The 19,554-nt window shown below is 32.7% G+C and overlaps 1 protein-coding gene across 1 annotated transcript in view; it reads right to left on the bottom strand.

Moving 5' to 3' along the window:
- The window catches only part of LOC148280287 (uncharacterized), a 600,658-nt gene that overhangs the window by 287,718 nt on the left and 293,386 nt on the right, over nt 1-19,554 (bottom strand). The window contains exon 4 of the mRNA XM_088228576.1: nt 1,272-1,407. The gene's annotated coding sequence lies outside the window, so the exon portion shown is untranslated. The remainder of the gene's footprint in view (nt 1-1,271; nt 1,408-19,554) is intronic.

The following is a 19,554-nucleotide window of genomic DNA, read 5'->3' as shown; positions in this document are numbered from 1 at the left end:
TAAAAACTATTATTATTATGGAAAAAAAGGGAAATATGTACATCGAAAATAAAAAAATAAAAATAAAATTTCAAAATAAAAACCACGTTCGAATAGCCAGATTCTCAGCAGACGTCTTATTCTTGAACCAGATAAGTTTTTTTGATTTTTTATATTTAATGGGAGTATTATACATTTTTGGTATATTGTACTCTAGTATTCTTTTCCCGTATTTACGAGTATTATTGAATTAAGGGAGAGCTAGTCCATCTAGACTAGTGAACCGGTATTATATACATGCTCCAATTTATTTCTATATTCAGATAGAGACGCATGCTGAGAAACTAGCTTGGACCTAACTTGGATAAAGCTCGAACGGATAAAATATTTATAGATTTATACAATAAGGATATTGGAATATCGTGTCGCTGACAGTACAATTTTTTTTCAATGAATAATTTGATCATTGCATTTTGCAAGTTCTAAACAAGGTTTATGTTTGTATTACTGGAAAAGCTCACGAGGTTAAAGCGTATCTTATAATTGATTCTGAAAGTAACAAATAAATTTCAATATGTACATTTTACCAACTATTGATCTAAGTCTATTACACAATGTTTGTACATGAGCATCCCATTTAAAATGGCAATCGATAGTTAATCCTAAATATACATACTTTGAATTAAATTGAACCTCTAACTAAAGAAATACCGCAAAAGATTAATACGAGCAAATCACTAAACTACTAGGAGAACTTATTTACACTCGATTTCGAGTAGCGATCGTGTCAAAAACACTCGTCCAATATGTGAGAAACATACAAAATATTTTTCTTTATCCGTTTAATTTCTTTGTGTTACATTATGCTATAGTATAACTGTTTTTTTAAGCATTAAGTGAAAAAAAACGTTTTTTACTTATAACGTAATTCTTCTTAGTTCATAAAAGGCACTAAGGCAGTTTATTGGAATAAAATAAAACAAAATTAAAAAAAAGATAACAAAAGAGCGTTAAAACAAAAGTGGATTCAATTTATATTCAAGACGCCATTAAAAAGCGTATATTATTTTTATAAAAACATGACCATAAATGTTATCGAATCGCAGTTTTTTTTCAACAATAAATAATTTCGTACAGTACGTAAGGCAGGCTCAAGATTGTTGGATTGAGTTGTTCTCACCTTTCTTTATTTCTAAGATGAAAACAGTGAATTTAAACCAAGAACTTTCACCATCATTCAACATAAAATCGGTCATTATTTCTATTGTAAACGAGAGAAATAGTGCACTTACCTTGGCAAGTTTCCCGGTATAAGAAATGGCCAGCACAAACAATACACAACACTGAGACTTCTGTAATAATTTGTCACTCCACTATTATTTCTTGTTTTCACATCCAGCTGTCGCTGTCTCCTGATTATCTTGTCACCTGAGAACAAAAAATACAATAACATCGTTAGAATAGAAAATACCTTTAAAACAATCCAATGATGGCGTTTCTATATTTACTTCAATAACTATTATACATGTTTGTTTTACTATGTCACCATCTAATGAATTGATATTTTAAGGGTAAACGACAAAATAAATCATATGGTATACCATCCGTTGTCTGGTCTCCATTCTATGTGAATCGCATAAATCACATTGAATCAGTCCAACATCGCTTGCTTCAAAAAGTAGCGTGGATGCTTGGACTAGAGAGAGGTAATTATTCTTATGCTGATATAGTCAATGCTAAATATTTCTAGTCTACAAAAACGTAGAACTATTATAGATTCCATATATATGTTCGGCATACTAAATGGTATAATCGATGTTCCATCATTACTGAAACAAGTAAAATTAAATATTCCGACTCGTAGGTTGAGAAACAATGAAGTACTGAGTAGTTAATCGATCAGCATAGAACAAACTATGGCCTTAATTCTCCAATGACCCGTATTTGTCGTATTGTTAACTCAAGACAAGATCTGGACTTTTTTGGTTTCAGTTTACAGCGATTTAAACAAGCACTAAATAAATAGTCTAGACCTTGTCTCGATGTCCCTTATGTTTGTCAATGCTTCTTTTTAAAAAAAATGTTTTTAACTATTCTTTTATTGTCATATTTATACTATAAACTGTATAAATTGTATAAATGGACAATGTCCGTTAATACATAAATAAATCAAAACTGAAAAATATTAAAACACAAATGACTACCTACTGAAAACGAACTGAGATTATAATTTTATCCTAATACGTAAAATTGGGTGTATAAGTTGATTTCAGAAACTCGTTAGTTCTTTCCATAGCAATAAGTGCATTTACATTTACATGTTTCGAAAAATAAGGGAATCGAATATTAAAAATGGCGAAAGTACATTTGCAAAAACATTTGAAATCTTTTTTACATTGACTTGTTTTTACGTAAATTAAGACACGCTTTTTTCGATTCAGCCAATTGAGAAGATGGAGTTGAATCACATTGAATCGATTGTAATGAACCACTGACTTCACATATTCATAACACCATCTTGTTTTGTGTTCTGCGCTTTCCGAGCCTTTTGCCGAAAATACATTTTTAATCAACAGTTACTGGAGCAGAAGAGAATTGATGTGTGCACTGAGGTGCTATGGCCGATTAAAATTATTCTTTCTTTCTATGAATCGGGTATAAAGGGCCTTTTGTGCGAGAAAAAAACATTTTCATCCAACTCTTTTGTATCACGCAAAAAGCATTCCATGGCACGTACCATTATCAAAGATATCATAACTTAAAACGACCAAAATATTTATTTATTTAAATAAAACGAGAGCCATTACAACAAAAAAATACAATATTTAAAAATAAACTAAAATAAATTTTAGGCCGTGTATGGTTTTTAAATACTACTAGAAAAAATGACAAAAAAAACATTTTTGGGTAGGACCGCTAGTATATTTATGCGCCTAGTTCTTTACAATTTTATTTAATACTAGCGGACCCGACAGACGTTGTCCTGCCCAAACGTTGGCTTGCCTGCTATCAGCTTGGAAAAAGACTTTTCATTGATAAGTAGGTACCTAGGTATTTGTTTCTGATTAAATTCCAAAAGTAAAAATTGTGTATATTTAAATATTGGATTTAAGTAGGTACCTAGGTACTTGTTCATGGTTGAATTCCAAAACATAAAATAAATAGTTTTACAAATATGGCATTCTTTTTGCAAACGTAAAATTCCGGTCTTGTAACCAACAGAGGGGTGTACTTATGTTAGAATACGATTTTCAAAAACGTATTGAATTTAATATTATTTAAATATCACCGAGAATCCAGTAAAAATAAATAAATGTATAGAAATTATAAGTAATTTAAAGAAAAAATCTGATTGAGATCCATAAAAAACAAATGGTGTTTGTAAACATTCAAAAGCAAACTATTTTATACACAAGAAAACAACATCTTTCCATTTTTTTGTAAATGCATTCTCCTCGAATGCAACCCTGGTAGATCGATGAATAAACATTTATGCTCCTTACTTCTTTTTTACATATTGAATTGAAGATTTTAATATATACGAACACGCACAGCACAAAGATCTATATTTCTCTGAAAACCGCACGTAAATCGGTTAAGCCGTTTAGGAGGAGTTCAGTGACATCACACGTACAGAGGAGTTATATATATATATATATATATATAAAGATTTATTTTTCCATTTTGGTATTATGTAAATATAATTTGGAACATTAAAATTGATGTGTCCTAACTGGGGTAACCCGTCCCGAGGACACAACAATATCCTTTTTTTACTTATGAGAATACACATCATTACACATTTTTACTTATAAGAAAAGATTTATTACTTATGAAAATTTGAGTAATAAATAATCGTGTAAGTAATTGAAAATCAAGTCTCGATGATGAAGGGTTCAAACCTTCGATCTTCTGATACAAGGATTCCGTGACACTACCACGGAACCGCAATCTGCCTCAAGATTTATCTCAAAATAAACGGAGACATATGTATATAACTAGAGGGCTTGGAGGGTGGAGAGTGGAGGCTTGGCTATTCACGGGGACCCTCACAATAGATCTTCACACGTCGCAGTAACGTCAGGAGCTTGCATAGCACTGACTTTTACCACTAAGAATAAAAATAAGACTCAGACTTCAAAACGCCCAAAATAAGGTGTTTTTATTGTTAAACCTAACGATTTCATTAAAATAAGTGTTAAATAAAATACACGATGATAAAAAAGACATACATTTGATGAGTGAATTTGTTAACTTTTAGCGCTTTTCGGTTCGTTGTTAACATTACTTATATGTAACAGTTCTTCAATTTATGCTGTAGGAAATTCGATTTAATAACTAAAAATATAAATATGAAAGATCTTAGAACAACGAACAGGAGTCAATAAATCACAAAATCAGCCTAGTTTTTATTTTCAATATTAGACAATGGTAATTAATTATTTGAATGAACAACTCGGTTATCAGCTTAGGCTATACCCTGTCTGCGTCATCTATAAGTGTGAAAGCACGTTTTGATTGCGTTTTTTATTTATTTGACACTTTATATACATATACAATAAATATACATATAAGGGCGGGCATATTGCCTTAAGGCAATTTCTTCCTACCTACCCAAACCGTTCAGTTTGAGAAAATTATAAATAAATGGACGTATTGAATCTTACAATTTTATACAAAAATTAAAAGCAAAGATTAACAAAAATAAATATATGTATAAAAAAAATAACACTTTACTATGAAGAGAGGAGAGGGGATGGGAAAGAAAGAAGAAGGATAAAGGAACAATTTAAATATTTAGATAGTGACATTTCAATCTTGACTTAAATGTAAGAGTAAGATGGATAAATGGAGTAAGATGGATAAATGAAACGAAATTGTGACAGAACAAGCCTGCAGAAACAACATAGAAAAATTTAAAAGTGGCCTATATCCAGCAGTGGAGAAAAACGGGCTGATAAGAAGAAGAAGAAAATGGTTATATTTACTCACATTGAAAACTTTATGCAACACTTATGTACGCAGTAACTTGGAGTTTGCATCCGTTGTGTGGAGCCCACAGTACATAACAAATTGATTGATTTGGTGTTTATTTTGTAGAACTCCATATTTTAACTTATAATATTAGAAATCAAACACTGATTTTAGTCTTTTGCACGCTTTATTTTATTTTTACAGATATAAAAAATATAAAAACTAAAATTTTGTGACAATTGTTTCGAAACAATTGTCACGAAATTTTTATATTTGTAAAAATAAAATGAAATGTTCAGTAGACTCAAATCAGTGTTTAATTTCTAATATTATAAGTTTATACATAACAAACATAGAAAGGTTGAAAATGTTCAAAGAAATTTTTTTAAATACCTAGATTGTAAAAACAATAAAACGCTTTGCACTTACAGCCAATCTGCTAAACAAAGTGGATTTTTTACCCTTGAAAATAGAGGCACTATATCTGAATTATGCTATTTATATAAATTATTAAATAATAAAGTAGACTATTTTAACCTACTATCCAAAATTAATCTTAATGTCCCCTTTCGCGTGACAAAAAATAAGTATTTATTCCATCTGCCGGTCTGTAGCACTAACTATGCACAACACTCTTTCCTCTATCGTTCTTGCGCTAACTATAATGCTTTTTTTCATCCATTGATATATTTAACACGCCCCTTAATTTATTTAAAAATAAATTAAGACTGATTCTTTCTGGCTGCGATACGATCCCACTTGCTATTTAATTATGCTCACACTTACACACACCTGAACATTTACTCCCACATACACAAAAACACACCTATTATTACTATCATACAAATGCACATAAACACACCCTTTTGGTGTACCACAATTTAATATGTATGATCTTTGTTTAGAAACTTCCTTGGTCTGTCTTTAAACCGTATCTTTTTTGTGTTATTATATCATTGTCGACTGTTTGTTTCTGTAAAATAATAACATCTGTTTTTAAAGTATTTTTGAATCCTTTTATCACTTCTATTTTATTCTAATCATATAATTTTACTGGTAATATCTCTTCATCTCTGGACAGTATTTATTACCTTTCAGATGAAAACACCGTTTTCAATGGTCCAACAAAATGTAAACAGCGCCAAAAGTTTTATCGTAGATGAATGAACCGAGTAGTTTACCATTGAAAGCGACTGATTAAAGCTATATCATTAGTGGTAGGAGAGAGGCGGTTCATTATTTAACTTCGTGAAAGGGATTTTCATTGGTTGATAAGAAAAGTTTTAATGACATCGATAGTAGGGAGGATCTCAAGAGAGGAAGGATATGCGGCATTCAAACATAAGTACAGAAAAACCAAATCAACCATATAACTGACTGCGCGCAAAAGTTTTATGTGCACAGGTAAAAACAAAAGAAATGCAGTTTTGTTCTATTAAAACGATAATCATCTACCGTTATTTTTATAACTTGTTACATGAAGGTAAGGTCTACGCTTCTTGCAGTTTAAACAACTTTTAAAATCAATATTCCAGGTCCACCCCCGAAGAATCGAACCTAGGATCTCAAGAATGGTACGCGAAGACGCCAAATACTACTCTACGAGGCGGACTTATATCTCAAATTGATTTCCTGTTTTAGGATTTTTATCAGGGGTGCTATTTTGAATCTTTTCTCGGGGGTGGGAAGTAATTCATTAGTGAACTTTTATTTTTTGCATGCAACTACGCTCTGCTTTATATTTGGTTACACTGATTATTAAACGTCAAATTACTTATCTAACCGAGTACTCTTAGGTACATTATAGATTGCATATGCACTTTACACTCTTTATTTGTATGTAAAAACATGTAAAAGCCTAAAAGGCGTTTAAATAAATAAATTAATAAATGAGAGCGAATTGGCGATGAACGAAAGTAAGTCAAAAGTGATGGTATTTGAAAGGGATAGTGAGGTTACTGACTGCATAATAAATGTAAACAACGAATGTCTCGAGCAAGTAGAAGAATTTGTGTACCTGGGAAGCATGTTTTCAAGAGATGGAAGAGTAGAAAAAGATGTTGAAAGAAGAGTGAATGCGGGCAACAAAATGAACGGAGCACTAAGCACAGTAATTTCTAATAAAAATATGTCAATCGAAGCTAAACTGGCAGTGCACAACGGAGTTTTAGTCCCAACACTTATGTATGGAAGTGAAACATGGAACTGGCAGAGGAAGGATGAAAGCCGAGTGAACGCGGTTGAAATGCGATCTCTTAGACGAATGTGTGGGAAATCAATGTATGACAGGGTTACGAATGATGAAATCAGGCGAGAGTGTAAATCTGAGACAAGTATAATTGATAAGATTAAGAAAGGGTCTCTGAGATGGTTTGGTCACGTAGAACGAATGGACGACGAGAGAATGGTAAAACAAGTATATATGGCAAAAATGAACGGCAACGTTAGACGAGGACGACCAAGGAAGACGTGGCATGATCAGATAAACCAAAATCTTAAGTCTGGTCATGTCAAAAGCAGACAGAACCGAAGGGCATGTATGACAAGATGTATGAATGTGGAAGAGGCTAGGAGTGTATGCCAGGATAGACGTGTGTGGCGGTCCATTCTCTCTGCCTACCCCTACGGGGAAATGGCGTGATGGTAGTAGTAGTAGTAGTAGAAATGTAAATGGAAAAAATGCCATACAGAAAAATAAAATAGCTGTAGATATTATTAAAAATACATTCCTATGACGATTATCTAATTTACCGTGTTTGGCATAATCTGAAGATCGGTAAAACTGCAAATATCATTAAGTTGCATAGAAGTTCTCATGCGAAGTATGTATCGTGGTCATTTATCGTGACGAAATGGAACATGAACTTTGTAAATGCAATTCGTTCTACTGTGTCGTGCATTCTCAATTCTCACAATAACATACTTTCACAAATCATGAAAAGAATTTATCAGATCGGGAACTTTACAATGGAGAGAGAAGTTGGATGCTGAATGAAAAATATAGGTACTAGAGCAGTGTTTTTCAAACCTTTTTAAATACGCGACCCTTTCACTAGTAAGAAAATGTGGAGACACCCCCAGTACTTATATATTATACTACTCGTATACCAGTGATTTCAGTGACATTGAAAAATATTAAGGAAGATATTTGGTCTGTCAATCAAAACGGGGTGTTTCGGAGACGGATTAATCATGAGTTAGAGGCACTGTATGGCAAACCCAACATTGCACAATTCCTAAAAATAAGAATTTTATTTTTATAATATATTTTTATTTTTAATAATTAATAATTTTAATGAATAATTTTATTTTTTATTTTTTATTATGGATTGTTTAAAGGATGGCAAGCGGATGTATAATTTGTATCATATATTTGCTTGCTATCTTATTTCAGTTTTTATGTACATATTATTCTTGTTACTTTATTACTATTTGTTGCTATATTATTGTTGTTAACATACCTATATGTAAATATTTTACTGTCCCAAAATGAGTTTGTTGTAACTCCTGGGAGTACAAAAAAAAATTTGTATGATTTAATAAATAAAAACAAAAGAATATTACAATAATTGGGCCTAGTACACAGAACACCTACAACACTCTGAAAGGCAAACGAAGCAGAGGCAGACCAAAATTAAGATGGTTAGATGGTGTGAAAAGTGACACTAGAGCAATTAGCCTGACGAACTGGAGAATAGACGCAGGGTGCAGGGAGGAATGGAGACAGATTCTGGAGGCCAGGGCCTGTAACAAAATGTGCTGATGATGATGATACCAATGATTTCAACGACGACGAATAATTTTGTTTCTTTTGCGACCAGATTACGCAGGGCCAAAAAAACATCTATTTTTTCACCTGAATTCAAATATGATATCGGTTTTTCCTCACCACGCAAGTTTTCCAAAAAACCGGGATTGTTTATAATTTCAAGCATTTTAATACTTTCTGTATTCTTAACTGCTCGATATTCAAACATTCTGGCTTACCTAGAAACTGTGAGTTACTTTTTCAATGCTTGCCAGGGTGCATTCTCCAGTGCATTCAATAGTTTCTCAAACTTTTCACCGTGCGTTAGGGATTATTTTTGTAGACCCACGAATATACCTTCTTTAATTTTTGCATCACTAATTGTGGGAAGCTTCTGTTTGAGGTACATGAAACCAGGAGTATTGTCCATGGCTTTGACGAAATTCTGTGGGTGATGGAAAAATTCCGAATATGAACACTTTTAAAAACATAATGAGAAAACTGTATTATGTGCACCAAAAATAATGTTGACCAGTGTTATTTATAATCGAGAAATCAAGTTCAAAATACATAGGAGTGGGCGCAGCGGGCCGTCAACAGACGTTTGACTTTATATGGATGAAGACCTAGAGCTGGCAAAGAAAGCTTTGTGATTAATGGTGCTATTCTGCCTATGTGAGCTAACGTTTTTTTCAATCGTAAAAATAAAAACTAGAAAGAGAAATATACTCCAATTAGGAAACGATTTGGTTATTTGCGTCTTGAAAATAGAATCACGATTCAACAAATTGTTGAAAAATAAACAGACACAGCCCTCTTACTAAAATTGTTGTATTTTTATTGTAGAGAAGGACCTAAAATCCTTAATTTGGCCCCTCAAGCAAAGCTTGCGACCCACATCCACAGGTTGAAAAAGACTTTACTAGAGTACGAGAATAACAGGACGACATAATATTTGGAAGAATTGATTCCATATAAAACTTCGTTTTTTTAATATTTTTTTAGTATCCACATAAAAAAAAATCGGGATAATTTTTTCATCCGCATAGAGAACTAAAATGGTAAACCAATTTAAGGATATCTTAATATTTTTTCTTTCATGAAGGCAAGATGATGAATCCCACATTTTATTCAATATTTTATTATATTTATCAAATATTGCATGTTAGGCAAACGCAATAACTACTAAATGACTTAGGAGACAATTAAATTAAATTGATTTACTTATTGTACAATGGCTTCATCAGTCTGTCTAAAATCAACTGGATGTTTTGGAGCCGAAATTCCAAATGAGTGTACGATATTTTTATTTTATAACCAACATTGAAGTCCGAGAACGGACACAGCAGCCTCCGATTACGAGTATCTTGAAGATGCTACGGATGGCTTAGAAGAGCCTTAAACTCAATTTCCTTCCAGGAAAGCCCTCGATGAAGAATTTTCGGATGTATTTGGCGGAACTTAGGGACACGGGATTAAAGTGGAAGTAGGCGAGACTGCTGTCTAGCGGTAGGGTCTCTCGGAGGCTTCTAGTGTTTTCACTTAAGAGCGGACGTGGAAAGATGTACATGATTTCCTTATTATTTGCCATGTATCTATATAACGTGCATTCTTTTTTTATTTAGCTTATACTTATTAGTCTTTTGTAATACTTGTTGAATTGAACAGTGCGATTAACACTAACATACATAATAGAAAAAAATCATGTTAGGCTTTTGACATATTTGCCAAATCACCCTGGTTGAAATTCTGAGATATGCAGATATCCGATGCCAAATATCGGCAGGTCCTTATTGTACTTTATACATATTGGCACTTACTGAGGGTAGGGGTGGAAGCGAGATATTCAATTTACGCAGCGCAATTTCCCCTGTAGCAACGAAGGAGGTACGACATAATACTAGGGGCCTGTGAGGTGGGACAGAGATGGCAGAAGGAACACCGAGCCGTTTACTTGATGAAATGTGATTTCAGAACGATGGCAATCAATTTGAAGATTAAGTGAACTCGACAAGAGAGCAAAGTCAAAGCCGATATTGACAAAACGATATGTACAACCTTTAAAAATCTTCCAAATGAACATTTTACCAGTCAGAAATATGTCAAAATGATTAATAATACATGTATGTAACTGTACGTTTCAAATAAGGTTCGCAGCCAAAACACCCACTAAGAAACCTACTTTAATAAAGATACACAGATAATGAAATCGGTTTGAACATTATAAGCATGTAAATTAATACAGTACCTTCCATAAAAACGAAATTATTAAACCACATAAAACATGAGTTCTAGAACTTAAATGATAAGCCTGCTAAAAATGAAATCAAACCGAAAGATCGTCGAGTTTTCAGCAGTCGCACATACTTATGTCCTTAATTTAAAAATCAGAAACAACCAATCAATCAATCCTTTTGCAGCACGATTAACAACATCAATATATAATTTTAAGAACTTCTAACTATGTGACTTTGGATAGCGACCAGTTTTTGTTTCACAAGATACTAGAAATACCTTGCTAACGATAGGCAGATTAGTGAATTTGCGCGTCATTTCTTCCCTTCAATAACAATAATAGTGCCTTCATTCTCACATACAAAATATAGAGGTATCACGATATTGAAAAAAGGTTCCATGTATCTTTTTTGCTTTTTCCATGGCTAATTCAGCAAGAAAGTTCACCGCATGCTCCGTCTGTCCTTCTGCTTTGGCGAATCCAAATTCGATGAAAGAGAAAACCTGGAATAATTTATCGAGTACCGTTCCTTCGCTAATGTACCGTGTAACGAGCGACGGGCAAATAACAGGTCCTAGGTTTTAGAAACTAGATTTTATGTACTAAGGCTAGGTTCACTAGAAAAATTGTTGTGAACATTTTAAGGGTTCCGTTAATTTATGTTAGACCCTTCTCGTCGCCGTAATCATTATATTTATTTTTTTCATTATTAGATGAAACGTAAAAAAGATCTTTTCCATTATAACACTAAAGTATCAAAAGTTCACAAAAACTGAAAACCTTTATTAAAATAACACAGGAAAATTTCGTTCAAAGAATTTTCATTTGTAAAGCACAACCTTTTCGAATTTATTTAAAATAAAACACTTTGTAAATTTACCACACAAAAGTTTAAAACATTAAAACACGACTAGTTTCGGGTAATCAGTTTTACCCATCCTCAGGTGTAAATATAAACTGTTTATATAAAATGTTTGTATAAAATGTTTATATTTACACCTGATTAATACTGATTACCTGAAACTAGTCGTGTTTTAATGTATTAAACTCTTATGTGGTAAATTTACAAAGTGTTTTATTTTAAATAAATTCAAAATATTTTTCACAAAGTAAATGCTGAAACAATAAATAACACAACCTTTTCTGTTTTAAAATTAACAAATTACAACAGAGATGGAGAACATTTTAGAGAAGGGAATATGGAAGTCGAGAAATTTACAGGACTTGTGAATTGTCATTAGCTGGTTAAAGCGGCCATTTTACACACTGTGTTACATTCATCATTTTGCCTATTTTTGAACATACATATTTCTTAAATTCTTGCATCTGTTGATTTCGATGGCACGTGTTCCGGATATCGAAATTTTCCACAGTGGTATTTAATTCGGGAAATATACCTGAGGTTGGGTATTTATAGTTGATTTAGTCTTTATTAAGGATGATTAAGCTTATGGTATTTGAAATACCTGTAAAGAAAAAAATATAAGAGGTTTCGTAAGAACAGCTAATAATACTTAAATTGTATTTTACACAACATTATAAAAACAAAAAGAAAAAAGTTTACATACGTCCATGTGGGGTGCGTGCTTCTTAAGAAAAAATGTGAAGAAAAATTAATGTGTAGGGGCTGTAATCTAAAAAGCTAGAGGAATATTTAATATATGAAATGTTTTCTTTCACGGAGTGAAAATTAGAGCAAGGCGCGTTTCTCGAAAATGCGTGAAAAAATTAATAAAAATGGTTTTAATACACATGAACTACTTTAAGAAGTCACAAGTTCTTGTGAACAATCAATCATAGCGTCGTTATGTGTAGTGATAGATTTCTGGTTTCCGGGTAGCCATTTTTTTAAAAGTTTAGTGTATTTTGACAGCTACGGGGTCATAATTTCAAATGTCAGCACAACTTACCGTCGACAACTCGTGACGCGACGGACGGAATAATTTCAATGCGATGAAATTGAAAAAATATACCGATGATAATACGGTATATAAAAATTTAAAGAATGTGTTTTGTAATTGGATTACATTTAAACATTATTTATGGGTATTTACCCAGAGAAAGTAAAAACATAGAGTAATGTAAAACTTTATCAAACAAAACCCATTTTTTCCTTATCCAATAAAATCTGATAAAAATCTAGTGAAAGTAGGCTGAAAAATGTTAATATGGGATCTCTACGGCGAATGTGTGGCAAAACTATGTACAACAGGTGCACAAATGACGAAATCTGTGCGTTATGGAAGACTGAGATAAGTATTATAGACAGAATCATTGGACATGTAGAGCGAATAGACGCCGAAAGGACGGCTAAAAACATTTACAATGCGAATTAATGCAGAAACCGAGTAAAATTGAGAAAGACATGGCATGACCAAATCCAGGAGAGGAACATTTTATTGGAGGGAATATAGAAGTTTACATTTTATAGAAGTGCTAAATGACCTGTGATTGTCTGGTTTAAGTGGCCACTTTAAACTTCAAAATGATCTTTATCTCTGTTGTAATATACTCGTATTAACATGCATAACCCCAAGAAGGTTCAATCCAGTTTTTGTCTGCAAAAATTTCGAGAAACTCAAAATATTGTTGGCAACTGCTTAAATATTGACGTGTCAAAAGTCGGAATTTTCGGGGTGTGTGCATGGGAAGATTTATCAATGTAGAGGAAGCGAGGTCTGTTTACAGAGTAATATGGCGTTCTATCCTCTTGCGGGGAAATAGCGTGATAGTTGATTTTTAATGAGGTTATAATAAAAACTGTATCAAGTAGTTAATATATATAGTCGTGAAATATCGCACCCTCCTCGTCTAGAGTGCCACAAGCTTAATGCTTCAAACTGAAAAAACCGACATTCGCAAGTTGTGACCACATATCAATATAAAACAACGTATTAAGTATAATTATTATACTGTTATATGTATTCAATAACAACAATTATTTATTTTTAAATATCTTTAATTGTTCAAGACACTTAATAAATATGTTATGACTATAAACAAATCATGTTAGAGCGTGATTATGCACTCATATGCGATTTTAATTAACTTTTTAGTTATGGTAGTTTTAGCAAAGTGTACTAGATTCCAAACATTGATTAAATGGCATATTTAACTGAAAAAAACTTTTTTTTTTGTTTATGGCACCCTTCAATATATGCGCGATATATTCATAACACAATGTAAACATTTTCACATGCAGTATTGTGTTGGTACAAATCATAAAATTTTGTCGTGGATTAGGCTCATCCAGGTTAACAAAGATTATTGAAGTAGTTTAGAGAATCATAAGTTACGCCGTTATTACAGTAGATATTGGAGGATATAATGCGGTGAAGTGTCCTTTCTGTAGCTGTGGAGGAGTGTCTTAGGCGAGGTTTTAATAACGTACGCATGGAAGCCTTTAATGAGGTTTACGTAGACTCCACTTTTCTAATCGCGTCCTTACTCTCGAGGAGTATTAAGCTACATACATATAACAATAGTTTGTTTTACACGTAACAATAATTTGTCAACTAATATGTAATATCTTATAATAACAAAATTATTAGTATACTGCAATTATTATTTTTCAGGGGTGTTGACAGATTTCTTTAAAAATCCTATTTCAGAGAAACATAAAAAAATCCAAACGCGACGTTTGCGTTTTTATATTAATTTATTTTATTTTTATTTAAATCTTAAAGTAGGGCACACATATCATACATATTGTTATGTGTGTTCTAATAATAACATTGCAAATATGCACCATTAGGAACGGAAAGGGAATGATGATGATGATGATTATTTTTTTTATTTTTTTTATTTTATTTTTAAAAAATATTGATAAACCCTTACGGGTTACATACATTTAACAAAATATTTTTACTTTTAAAATTCACATCCTACTGTTAATAATAATATTTTTAACATCTTTTGTTTAGTTTTGTCTGGTAGTTTATTGTATAATTTCAGTCCATGGTTTATTAGTCTCGATTGTCCTTTTCTCGTTTTAAAAGGTTGTATTTGATATTTTTCTGATATTCTTGAATTGTGTTCATGTTTACTACAGTTTTTTTCAAGTTTTAATTCTTCGTCTACAATTACATCAGTGGCTAATTTATGAATAAATTTTAACGATTCTAGTTCAAAGAGTTTAGTTACATTAAATTGTTTAGTTCGTTTAAAAAGTTCTTTAGTTGCAGTTAGATAGGGTAGGTCATATACTAACTTTAGTATTTTATTTTGCTGTCTTTGTAGTCTGTTTATGTCATTTTGATTTCCTGTTCCCCATAGTAGTTGCATATAACATATTTTAGTTTTTACATAGGCTTCATACATTACAATTTTTTCCTTTTTTGGAACAAAGTTTTTGATTTAAAAAAAAAGATTCGATAATATCTATAAAAAACTGTAGTGAAAAATAAACCTTTTGAATAAATATTTAAGCCGATTTAGTTTTTAATCAAACCAGAATCGAAGCCGGAGGCGGACAAAATATTGTTTAAAATTTAAACACCATCACTGCAACCTGTAGGCAGATGCAGTATGGAGTCCACCAGTCAACGAACTCAATTGGCCTATTTTAGCAACGGACTGGAGTTCTAGTGTGGCGCTGATCAGAGTATATTGTGTTCGGAGCATGAAGTGTATGGAGCTCAGGCCGTGTTATATTCAGAGTAGCTCGAGGCATATTACATTCGGCACAGTATTATGGGTATCAAATAATGAAATCCCGGCTGCAGGCGCCCGGGACTGACCACTGATCAATGCTGGCATCTGGTGACCCATTTCGTGATCATTGTTGCCCCATATAGAATCATGTACACCGAGAATAAATACAGGGTTAATGGAATTATCCGATGGAAGTAATGAATGCGCTCAGCAAAGTCGAAATAAAAAACAAACGTGGATAATTTCGCTTCCCGCAAAGACTCTAAAACACACTCTCTGCGTTCAAAATACCCGATTACATTTTAATATCTAATAAATGTTCAAACCTTTGCTTTTTTAATTTTGTATTTGTAGAAATTTTGCTTGGATGCGTCCTAAAAGTAAAATATGTCGGCCTCGTGGTGTAGTGGTTAGCGCGTTTGCCTACCATGCAAGAGGTCTCGGGTTCGATTTCCGGCATAGTTGACATGAAATATTTATTTAAAAAGGTTTTTTACACTAGAATATTTCATAGTCTCTGGTCTGGCGCCTGAACCGTAAGACTGATCATCTTACCGTCATAATACAAATCAGATACACGGCGATTGGTGTACCAATGCAGTGCCCTATGCACCATTAGGTACGGAAAGCGAATGATGATGATGGTGAAAAGTAAAATATTAGTTAAATACATAGAAGTTTGATTAAGTAATTTAACAGGACAGATTTTAAAAAGTGATAACACAGAGTTACTAAAAGAAAAAATATCCATCAGTTATCGGTCACATCAAAACGCCCAAAATTAGGCGCTTTCATTGTTAAACCTGCGAGTTAATGAAAATAAGTCTTAAATGAAAGGCATACATTTAATGAGTAATTTTAACTCATTTAATTAAATTGATTATAAGCCAATAAATACTAAAACGTGTGATATAAGTCATAGAAAAATTCTGTATATTAACAGCTTCCATTTTTATTCCTAGTTCCTGCAAAATACAGTCAATTGCGAATTAAACACAATATCTTACATCTTCAATCCAAGGAGGAATTTCAAGAAGTTTCAGACAATGTTTTTTATTTTAAATTATATGCTTTGTTTTTCTTACAAGAAATATTGCGTATAATGCCTGAATTTCCGTTAATAAATACCTACTGGATTTAACCCTTGGAGAATTCCGTTAAGTTTTTTAGAGATATTCGATTTATACGACAAAGTCGAGAAATCTTTATATTTTTCAGTAGAAAATGTTTCAGTTTAAAAGCTCAACTTTGAAAGTGCCAGCATTTAATATTTATTTATCAAGCTTGATAGATGATAAGAGATCAGAAAACAACAATAAATTTTCGGAAGCAAAGCGTTTTCGTAAGGTTCTTGGCAAAATTTCCCGACCGAGGCTTGAAGAAGAACGGAGGAAATTTACCGAACCTTTATTTGAAAATGTCGCAGAAGAGCATTCCTGGAAAGTTTCGTGTAACGACCGGCACCAGACAAGACAAGACGATAGATGTCTCCCTATTCCCTACTCCTCCTGTTTTCCGAATGCCCCGTTCACACAGGACAGTTATTTGTTCAACAGAAAAAGAGATTTACATAATTTAAATAATGTCTAAGATTAATAATTTGAATAAACCATTTCTTTCCAGCAGTAGAACGATAAATGATCTCTTGTTTTAAGTATTTAAATTTTTAAATAAAACATTTTTCTTGACTTTTATAAATTTTCGTGTCTCTCGTAGACCATCAGAGTACAGAATAAATAAGGAGTAAAAAAGCAAATACAGCGATTCGAAAGCTGCTGTCGCTGACCTTTTTATCTATTACAGATTGTTAATATGCACATAGAAAAATAACAAGTAATACTATTATCAGAACAAAACAATACTCACCCACATTCATAAACTCCTACTGACTGAAAATTGGATATAAATTAGGTTAATTTTTTAATTCTAGTAAAATTTAAACCTTTTCTCGCCTCAAAATATAACAGTTGGCGCATTGGTTGCCATACATAACCGGTTCAGTTACCGGCAAGGTTTAAATAAAATATTAATTTAAATTGTGTTTTTACACGACATTAAACATCTAATGCAAAATAATGATTTATTATTTATTATCGAATCAGGCCAAACGGCCTAATCTTTGATTCAAAATTCCAAAGCTTTTAAAATTGTTGTAATATAAAAGGGAATCAAACACGAAGTCCTCGTGGATAACGCAAGAGGCTTTGTCAACAATAGCCTGCATACTGCATTTAAGTAATAGATTTGATAGTAGATATAACGTATTTCGAAGAGACCGTGATTATGAGAAAACACAACAGACTCTCGGTGGAGGCGTGCTTATAGCTGTCAAAAAAATGTTTTGTAGTTCTGTAGTAGATTCTTGGGACCTAACGGCGGAAGTTATTTGGATTAAAGTAAACACAATCACACATCACAAAACCTTAAATATGTTCTGTTCCTACTTTCCTCATGGAAATTCACATTTGCGAGTGATATCCGAGTTTTTTGACAAAGTTTCCGACACACTCTTAACGTCCCCTAATGAAATTTTCCTGATTATTGGTGATTTCAATATATCTAATGCTGCCTGGCTTTCGAATCCCAGTTTTACTCACTGCACCCTCGATCCTAAGGATGATCCACTTAGCAAGTCTCTATGTAATTTTATGTCATTTAATAACTTCTACCAGTTCAATTCGCATGCCAATACTCGTGGCCGTATTCTAGATCTAGTTATCTCCAACTTTGACTGCGTAGTCACCGAATGTGTATCCCCATTAACACTGGAAGACGCCCATCATAAGACTCTTGTAATTTTGCTCAATTTACAATTCAAAATTCTTCCCGATAATCAAAGATTTGTTCGTTTATTTCATAAGGCAAACTACGATGATGTTTGTGCCCATTTAGATGATATTAATTGGTTCGATACTTTGTCTAATCTGAACATGGAAGACGCAACCCAGCAATTTTACGTTGTTCTAAATGGAGTTATAAACAATTTTGTTCCCAAGCGTCTCACAAATAATAATTGCCGATATCCTCCATGGTACACTCGACCGCTAATTAAGTTAATTTCAGAAAAAAAAAAATTTCACAAAAAATGGAAAAAGTACTCTCAAGCGTCTGATTATCATACTTTTTCTTTGCTGAGGGAAAGACAAAAACGCACGAATAAGGAATGTTACCTACATTTTATCACAACTGCTGAATATAACATTAACCGAGAACCTAAACTTTTCTGGTCTTTTGTCAAGTCCAAGCGAGCTGGGTGTGATGTGCCTCTTCAAATGTCCCACAAAGATAATTTGGTAATTGGCGGTCAGAATATTTGTAATGCTTTTGCGGAATATTTCCATTCTGAATTTTTGGAAACTAATGCATCTAGTTGTAGTGTTCCTGCCGAAGAAAATAGTGTAATTGATCTTAATGCTATAGAAATAAATGAGTCATTGGTAACAAAATATCTCAAAAAACTTAAAGTCAGCAAGGGTGCTGGCTTTGATGGCATACACCCTTTTTTTATTTCTAAATGTATTAAACAGCTTGCGCGTCCTCTTACTTATCTTTTTCAATTATCAATAAAGGAAGGCACGTTTCCTGAAATATGGAAAAAGGCAAATATTACACCTGTGCATAAAAAAGGAAATAAGAGTCTTGTAGTAAATTATCGACCCATTTCTCTTCTTCCCATTTTTAGTAAAATCCTTGAAAATATAGTAACCGATCAGCTCTTCGATGTTATAAAACCACATATTAATCCCAATCAACATGGATTCTATAAGAAACGGTCAGTTGAATCAAATCTTTGTGAATTTACCGATATTGTTTTGAATGCAATGGATGCAGGTTTTCAGGTAGACGTTTTATATACGGATTATTCAAAGGCTTTCGATAAAATAAGTCATTCGGTCTTACTTCGCAAGCTTTGGAACATTGGTATACGGGGGAATCTGTATCGTTGGATATGTTCCTACATTAG

Source organism: Micrasema longulum, unplaced genomic scaffold (genome assembly GCF_059751315.1).
Source record: "Micrasema longulum isolate JH-2025_06_02 unplaced genomic scaffold, ASM5975131v1 h1tg000597l, whole genome shotgun sequence".
In the NCBI taxonomy this organism is placed as follows: domain Eukaryota; kingdom Metazoa; phylum Arthropoda; class Insecta; order Trichoptera; family Brachycentridae; genus Micrasema; species Micrasema longulum.
The sequence above is the reverse complement of the archived record's forward strand: the minus strand, read 5'-3'. Positions and strand labels throughout refer to the sequence as shown.